Source organism: Tursiops truncatus, chromosome 11, assembly GCF_011762595.2.
Source record: "Tursiops truncatus isolate mTurTru1 chromosome 11, mTurTru1.mat.Y, whole genome shotgun sequence".
In the NCBI taxonomy this organism is placed as follows: Eukaryota; Metazoa; Chordata; class Mammalia; order Artiodactyla; family Delphinidae; genus Tursiops; species Tursiops truncatus.
In genome coordinates, this window is record NC_047044.1 from 55263149 (window position 1) to 55272133 (window position 8985).

Consider the following 8985-nt stretch of genomic DNA (forward strand, 5'->3'; position numbering starts at 1 on the left):
TGTTTAATTTCCACATATTTGTGATTTTCCCACTTTTCCTTCTGTTTTTGATTGCCAGTTTTATTGCATTGTGGTTAGAGAAGAGCTTTGGATAATTTCAATCTGTTTAAATTTGTTGAGACTTGTTTTATGACCTAACATATGGTCTATACTGGAGAATGTTTCATGTGCACTTGAGAAAAATTTTTATGCTGCTTTTCTAGAGTAGAAAGTTTCATGTAAGTCGGTTAACATAATTGATGTAGTGTTATCCAAGTACTCTGTTTCCTTACTGACATTCTGTCTGGATGTTCTATCCATTACTGGAAGTGGGATACTGAAGTCTCCAAATATTGTAGGGGTGCCTATTTTCCCTTTGGTTTGTTAATGTTTACATTATGTATTTTGGAATTCTATTTTTGGTGCATTTTTAAAATCTTCTTGATGAATTGATCATATTATCAGTAGATAATGTCCTTATCTGTCCCTTGTAAAATTTTATTCTTGTAGAATTTTGTTTTTTAATTAATTAATTAATTTTGGCTGCATTGGGTCTTTGTTGCTGCATGCGGGCTTTCTCTAGTTGCGGCAAGCAGGGGCTACTCTTCATTGTTGTGGTGCACGGGCTTCTCATCCTGGTGGCTTCTCTTCTTGTGGAGCATGGGCTCTAGGTGCGTGGCTCAGTAGTTGTGGCATGTGGGCTCTACAGCGCAGGCTTAGTAGTTGTGGCACATGGGATTAGTGCTCGGCTGCATGTGGGATCTTCCCAGACCAGGGCTTGAACCCGTGTCCCCTGCATAGGCAGGTGGACTCATAACCACTGCGCCACCAGGGAAGTCTTTGGCTGTTAAGTATGTTTGTGCTTCTTAAGTGAAAATTCATGTTAATGTCTCCTATGAATGGCCCATACTTTCTTTTTCTTTACATGCTTCATGGATTTCTGTCATGGAAACTTTGAATATTATATGTGGAAACTCTGAAAATTAGATTCCTCCCTCCTTCTCAGGTTTTGTTTTATTGTTTGCTGTGGGTTGTAGTTGTTATTTAATTGACTTTTCTAAATATTATAAAATCTGTATTCCTTGTTGTGTATAGTCTCTAAAGTCTCTGTTCCTTTAGTTTGTGGTCAGCTAATGTTTTGACAGAGATTTCCTTAAATAATATGGGGGAAGGAAGGAAGGAAGGAAAGAAGGAACAAAGGAAGAAGGAAAGGAAAGGAAAGGAAAAAAACTTTCTTAGTTTTGGGAGATTGACTCTATGTTGAGGTACTAAACACTTACCCAGGCTGTTTAAACTTTGCCTTAGCTTCACTTCTGGCTTGTGCTGAGCCTAAAGATCAAGAGGGGTGAAAACTTCAGTGTAAGAGGAAGTAAAATGCCCAAGTTAATATGCCTCAAAGATTTCCTACCATTTTTAGGTTGCCTTTTTCTTGATTCTATGTTCACTGGGTTTCTGTAAGCCTTTGACTTTTTCCAGAATTCTGCCAAAGTTGATTCCAATAGTTTTTGTTTGTTTTTTCTGTGTCAGTGAAGGGACAAGCCCTTGGGTCTACCTATTTTGTCATTTCACTGATGTTACCACCCTGTTTATTTACTATTAAACAGAAACTCAGAAAGGTATTCTAGAGATGATCAAATACATTTATAGATTTTTCCCCTGTGGGCAGAGTCTTGTTATAGATGCTGTTTAGAAGAGGAGACAGAGGTAGAAAATTAATTTACATGGTACGATTTTATTTATTTTCTGTTTCTGTGTAAGAAAGGAACATTAGCGTCTCCATCTGTGTGTGTCTGTTTACCCTTTCAGCTGTATTTAAGTTTTTGCCTCATTATTTTGAAGCTCTGTTTTTATATACATACACATTTAAGAACGGTATACTTTCTTTGAGAATTTTCCCTTTGGCATTATGTAATACTTATCATTATCCCTGGTAATATTCCTTGTTGTTAATTCTTAAATTAACTGTGCCTAGACTTAACTATAACCACTCCAGCTTGTTTGGGATAGAGTTTGCATGGTTTATCTTCTTCTACCCTTTTTCTTTTAACCTATGTATGTCTTTATATTGAAACTGTTTTTTTATTTTATTTTATTTTTTGTAGATGGCATATAGTTGGGTCTTAATTTTTAATCCAGTTTGAAATTTTCTGTCTTTTAACTGGTGTGTATAGACCGTGGACACTAATGTCATTATTGGTATGGTGATATCTACCGTATTGCTAGCTATTTTCCATATATTTTTTCTTTATAGTCTACCTTCTCTTGGATGCTTAAGACTTTTTATAATTTTATTTTAGCTTCTCCATTGACCTAGTATTTATATATTTCAAAATTCTTCTGTGGTCATCTATATTTTTTAATATATAGTTTAATTAATATGAATCTACCTTAAATCAACAGTATACTGCTTTACTTGCTTAACCCAATTATGACAGTGTTTCCCATTCCTTCCTCTCATTCTATGGGCTATTATTGGCATATATTTTACTTTTACACATGCTACAAACACAAAATATATTGCAATAATTTTGCTTTAGAGAGGCAATAATCTTTTAGGGCAATAATTTTTTTTTTAAATGTTTACCTTAATTTATTCCATATTTGTATTCTTATCACCTCCCCAGTACTCATCTGAGCCTAGAACTTATTCCTACCCTTCGTCCAGGTGGTGTAACATTTTCTTCACCTTTTTCCTTCCTGTAACTGCAATGCATTTTCATCAGTGCCTAAATGTGACTATATTTTTGCCATCTATCCACAAATTAAGGCTTTAGTTCTATAGAGAAAGTAGGACATGGGGTCCAGGTAGAGTTTTCTGCTTCTTCCACAATGCTGCCATTTTCCTTTTTCCAGTTCTGCATAATGAGGAGACATTTTTTGAACTCTCCTGATATTTTTAGTGAGCAACTGGTGGAGCAAATTAAAAAAAAAAAAAAAGCCCATAGGAGGCTGTAGACTTCAGGTATTTTTATGGTCCCTGGGGCTTGCCATCTCTCAGCAGTGCACACTAAGCTGGCCTTCACCAGTTCACCTATCACACCCTAGCTTAACATTCCTTATCCATGTCCAGATGTGCCTTGCCCAAGTAAGCACATTTTCACACTTTGTCTCTATTTTAAGGAACCTATCTCTTTTTAGATTATAGCATCAGTTTCCCTGTAATTTTAGCACTTCAGTGGGTTCAAAAAAAGTCACGAACTTGATGTTTTATAGTTAGCAGTAGCCTTCTTTCAAGCTATGCCCCAGAATGACACCAAAATACTACTTTTAAAGCAAAAGTTCCTCAAATAGTTTTTACTAACAAATCTCCTTATATACTACCATTGACTATTCCGTGTTTTGACCTCCTTTGTGACCTCCATCAAAACAGATATGGAAATTTTATTTTTATATGTTTAGATGTTTGTCTTCACTGTATGTCCATCAATATTAAGAAACACAAGTTCTATGGCCCCTTAGCACCTGGAAAAGCAACTGAAATATAGTAGAAACTTAAATGTTTATTGACTGAATAAACAAACTAGAATTGTAATAAATACTTGGTGGCACAATGTATATGTATATTAAAACATCATGAGGTACACCTTAAAAAAGTGTACAGTTAAGTAGATTTTAGTATATCAATAGAATTGTGAAACTATGGCCACTGTCTAGTTTTAGAACATTTTCAGCACCCTAGTAGTTTCTCATTTCCCTCTCTTCCAGACTCTGCAAACCCTAAATCTACTTTCTGTCTCTATGGATTTACCCATTCTGGAAATTTTATATAATGGAATCATACAATATGTGGTCTTTTGTGACTGACTTCTTTCAATAATCATGTTTTCAAGATTTGTGCATGTTGTAGCATATATCAGTGCTTCATCTTTTTATTGCCAAATAATATTCTATGGTATGGACATACCACTTTTGTTTAAAAAAAAAACTTGGTGGCAGAGAACTCAAAATTGTAAACTCTGAAAAAATCTTGGAGCACAGATTTTCTGTCTAGTTAATTAGGAAAGATGAGATAGCCAAAATATCAGAGTAGATGATTAAGATAGAACTTGGAAATAGTAACAATTATATATAAATATAGGGCTGAATTGATGCTTATCACTTCTATCACATTTTTTATCCTTTTATGAATAATCATTCTTAGTGAAAATTTTGTTATGGATTCCAAGAGAGAGTGAGAATATTAGAATAATTTATTGCAAACTAAATTAACAGAATAGAAGTGGGGAATATAGCACAGGTAGAAAGCAGCAAGCACTGGCTGGTGTTTCAAAAATATAGTCAAACATTATTGTTTTAATTACCATCTACTGATTGTGACATCATCCCATATTATCAAACATCAGTATATAAAGAAAAATTAAACTGAGATTTGCAAAGAGTTTTGTGTTGACAGCCATAAGAGGCAGCGACTGTGAACCAACCCATGCTCTGCATTGCCGTTGTGCTTCCTCACAATGATCAACTCACTGAGGACAGTGCTCAGGAATTTTTACCTGTCTTTGAAGTGTTTCAAGATATAGTTCAATAGGAATATTGTTCATGTTCGTCTCCTCTGAACAGAGCTAGTTTTTTTTTGTTTTGTTTTGTCTGTAGTTAGTGACAACTTCTACAGTTGATTAAGAGTGATTCTGGCACTTTGTCTGTATTAAAGTAACAGCATGGGAACAAGCATGATAGACATTATACTATCATCTTATTTCTATGACAAATATAAGTAGCTTGAGAATATTTATATATATTTGCAATAAGTGTCCTAAACAAAGAAAAAATGAAACTGACTCTGAGGGATTCTAGATAAATGCATTTATTCTCACATACATATATGAATAAATATGCACCTATGTATGCTCTTTTTGCAAATAATGAAGAAAACTTTGTTTTCCAGAAAAACTTTTTGAAAGAATAGTAAACTTTTTGTAAGAAAACTAAATGATATAGAGAATAACTGAGAAGCTACTTGAGATGAATGTTCTCAGATTTCCAAAGGGGATCACTATACTGCTACGTATAAGGGAAGAAATTTTTCTTTTGTTCTCAAAAGAATAGGAGAAGAAAAGAGAAAAGGCAAATATTAAAGAGAGAAAAGTGAGAGTCATATAAATGTCATAGAGTAATACATTCAAAGATGTTAACCCATAAGCCCAGATTTCTAAATCTTTGGTGTACACGGCTTAAGGGTATATAGAAACCTGTCAGCCGCTGATTTCACATTCATATTGACATCAAATAAGGAGAATTACACTGAATATGTGAATGTAAAAACCAGAGCCAGGGAGGCTGATAAGCAAATGAGTTTCACAGACATCCTTGGAAGGAATTTAGATTCTTTAGGTCATGGGATTGGAGTTTTTAGCTGAATTTATCCATATATCCAAAGAATGAAAGAGCACAGCTGGCATCAAGGTTAATGACCAACCAATCAAACAGTTAGATATTATATGAAATAGATAGCAACCACTCATAATTAACTTCCCCTGAACAACTAGTTCACAAGAATACTGTTGTGTCAACACAAATAGAAGCCTGGTTTTATCTACTTTAATTGGAGGAAAAAATAAATATGGCTTTTGTCTGTACATTTCTTTATTTTTCTCAAATTCCTTAGAATTTAGAGAGGCAAATTGGAAAATGAGAAAATGAAATAATGATCAATGCATTGGTTTGTCTATTATTTATCTTGTCTATTATTTATATTATTAATATAAATAATAAATATTATTTATATTAGGGCTTAAACAAGAATCAAATAAACACATTTAGTCAAAGTTATATTTTAGGTGTTTATAAAAGCAAAGTAACGGGGATTCAGGTAGTTATTACACAGATGAGCCAAAGATGGCCTCTGTGTATTGACCTCTAAGTTATTTCTTTACTGTAGGCTAATAAATGTTAGGTCAAAAGCTCACCAGTGTCAAAATCAAATTTTTACATATCCAATCATTCTTTTAAAAGCCCAAGCAAGCAGATTTTAAGCCATTTAGAGCCTGCTTGCTTTGCATACCCTGTGAAATGCCATCCCATATATGCTATCTTTTTGAAGACAGCCTTGTGGTTATAAGCCTGACCCACAGTCTCCCTACCATAATTCCGAGTGTCGTCGCCTAAATATGTAATCCCCTTGTCTGATTGTCCTCACTCCCCAGGGGTTCCTTTGCCCTCCTCACCTTCTAGATGGTGGCCTCCTTGCTATAAGCCTCTGGACAGTCTCATGCTGTGATAGACTTCCCTTGCATGCAACCCTGTCCAAGCACCACCCAGTAAAGTTAATTGTGTGTTATTGCCTCCTGTGGTCGTATCTTTTTCCTTGATCATCCCCCAATCCCTTAAGTACCATATATAGTTATAGAGGAAATCACAAAACTCATTTTGGCAATGCAGTGCACTAGACAGGATGAAAAAAAAAAGTGAAGATGTAAAATACTAAAAAGATTGAGAAAATATAACAAAATCGTCCAAAGCCAAAAAAAAAAAAAAAAGATTAGGAACCTAGAAACAAGCCAATGTTGAAATCCCTGGAAGTGTTTGTCAATATTAGTATCCAAGAAACCTGGGTTATAAGAACTGCATAGAGGATCAAATATAAGAACCTGAACTTATATGTGGAAGAGGGTTAGAATAGAAAACTTCAAAAACTCCTTGACTATTTGGACAATTAAAAAAACATACCTTCCATCAATGCCAGGTATCAAAATACCTTACCTATCTAGACTTGGGCATTGTGTAAGAAAGAAAATTCCCTTGAGAGTCTGTAATTACATCTCTCCCCTTATTTGTGTTAGAGTTTCAAATTATAATTTTGCATGCTTCAAAAATCCTCAAGATGAGAAATTAAAGTTTCCTAAGGTAGGTAGCACTCTGGTACACTCAGCTTCTGCAGTGTTTGATGGTCCCTGGAGAGATGCAGCCCCAATCTCCATAGAAATCTCAAAGATAAAACCCTTCCTGGGCTTCCCTGGTGGCGCAGTGGTTGAGAGTCTGCCTGCTGATGCAGGGGACACAGGTTCGTGCCCCAGTCCGGGAAGATCCCACATGCCGTGTAGCGGCTAGGCCTGTGAGCCATGGCCGCTGAGCCGGCACGTCCAGAGCCTGTACTCCGCAACAGGAGAGGCCACAACAGTGAAAGGCCCATGTACTGCCAAAAAAAAAAAACAAAAACAAAAAAACCCCAAAAAAACCCAACAAAAAAAACCCTTCCTAACATCAGAGAAATAGAAGGGAAAGCCACCCTGAACAAAATGCAGCAAAAACAAACAAAACCCTGAATAACAGGACCTGAATGGAATTATAAGACACAGAATAAAAAATAGAGATATTTAGAATTCTTAAAGAACCAATAATTAAAAGAAATTATAGATATAATAAATTATAATCTTTAAAATATAAACTTCATTAAACAAGTTAAACAGTAGATCACATGTAGCTAAAGATAGAATAAATGATTAAGGAGAGAGATGCAAAGAAATTGCACAGAGCAACAAAAAATTTGAAAAATTGAGGCAAAAGTTAAGATGGGGAAAGAGTAAAGATTTAAAATAAGCTAACTGAATTCTAGAAGAAAAAATATAGAAGAAGAAGAGTTACTCTACAAATAAATAATGGCTGAGAATTTACATAACTGATGAAAAGTGAATTTTCAAATTTATGTCTCAACAAGTCTGAAGCAGAAAAGCAGAAGACTAAAATGGTGGCCACAACTTAACCATATCCTTGAGAAAACACAGAGTTAAAAAAAACAAAACAAAAACAAAAAAAAACTTTAAAAGCACCCAGAGGAAAAAGATACATAACCAAAATTGACAGTAGACTTCTCAATAATGGTAATTAAAGCAAGGAAAATGGAAATTTATTTCAAATGGAAGAGAGAAAACTATAACCATCTTAGGATTTTATGTCAAATTAATTAAAAATACAAGAATAAGAAGGGGAGATGCCACTATTTTCACACACGCACACAGACGCACCCCTATACACAAGAGGTAATCCCCAACATTCCTCACTAAAAAAATTCTAGAGACTATATTTCAGGAAGAGAAAACTGAACTCAAAGCCAAAAACAGAAGAAGAAGTACAAATTTTGAGCAGTTAAGTTGTTAAGTGAGTGGAAAGCTAAAGAAAAAATTCTTAATAAAAATAATGTTTGCTTTTGTAGAACTAAAATGCTGGACCAAATAGCATGTAAATGAGGGAAGGCAAATTAAAATATTTAAAATGTACTAAGTGAAAGCAACCTACATATGTTGATTAACTTGTTTTTATTAAGTGTGCATTTTTTAATATTAAGCTTATTAAAAAAGAAAAGAGATTGTATAAATTCTAAACCAATGTAAAAGAAAGATGAAATTTAAAATAAATTCAATGGATTATAAAAGAAGAGGAAAAATCTAACAAAAGCAGAAGGAATGGAAAAAATATATATTACTTAAAATCTATCCATAAATTAATTAGATTCACCTACTACACATAGAAAATATCATTGATAAAGAAAACAAAATTCATCTGTATTATATGACTACTAATCCAAGAATGCTTTTACCACAGCACATTGGCTCTTCAAATCTTTTTGACAAAATAATCAAAATTCATCTGTAGAACACAAAGGTTCTACAGTGACGCTTTAATACATCAATCAATTTCCCAATAGTGTGAGTGGTGTCTTTTATCAATCAGCTGTTGCCACAATATCCTACGTATCAACAATGAAAAAAATCTCAAAATCTCAATAACTAACAGAACAAATATTTACTTTCATGCTCGAGGGTCTCCAGGTTGACGGTGGTTCAACTAACCTGAGCTGGATTGACTGGGCGAGTATGGACTCCAGGAGTCCAACTAAATTCAAATCTGTTCCACATTTCTTCATTCCACAGTCCAGGCTGAGGGGGTGGTGTTTACCTAGGGTATGTTCTTCTAAAGGCAGGTTATAAGAGTGTCAGAAAGCAAAACAAATCCTTAAACTAAGATAAAGTTACTTGTATCAAATATTCTAATATTCCATTGGCTGAAAAA

The 8985-nt window shown here is 34.3% G+C and overlaps 1 long non-coding RNA gene across 1 annotated transcript in view; it reads right to left on the reverse strand.

The window, feature by feature from the left end:
* The window catches only part of LOC141275790 (uncharacterized), a 32995-nt gene extending 24211 nt beyond the window's left edge, over positions 1-8784 (reverse strand). Inside the window, exon 1 of the long non-coding RNA XR_012324082.1 lies at positions 8766-8784. This is a non-coding gene — a long non-coding RNA (uncharacterized lncRNA). The remainder of the gene's footprint in view (positions 1-8765) is intronic.
* Positions 8785-8985: the final 201 nt, after the last annotated feature.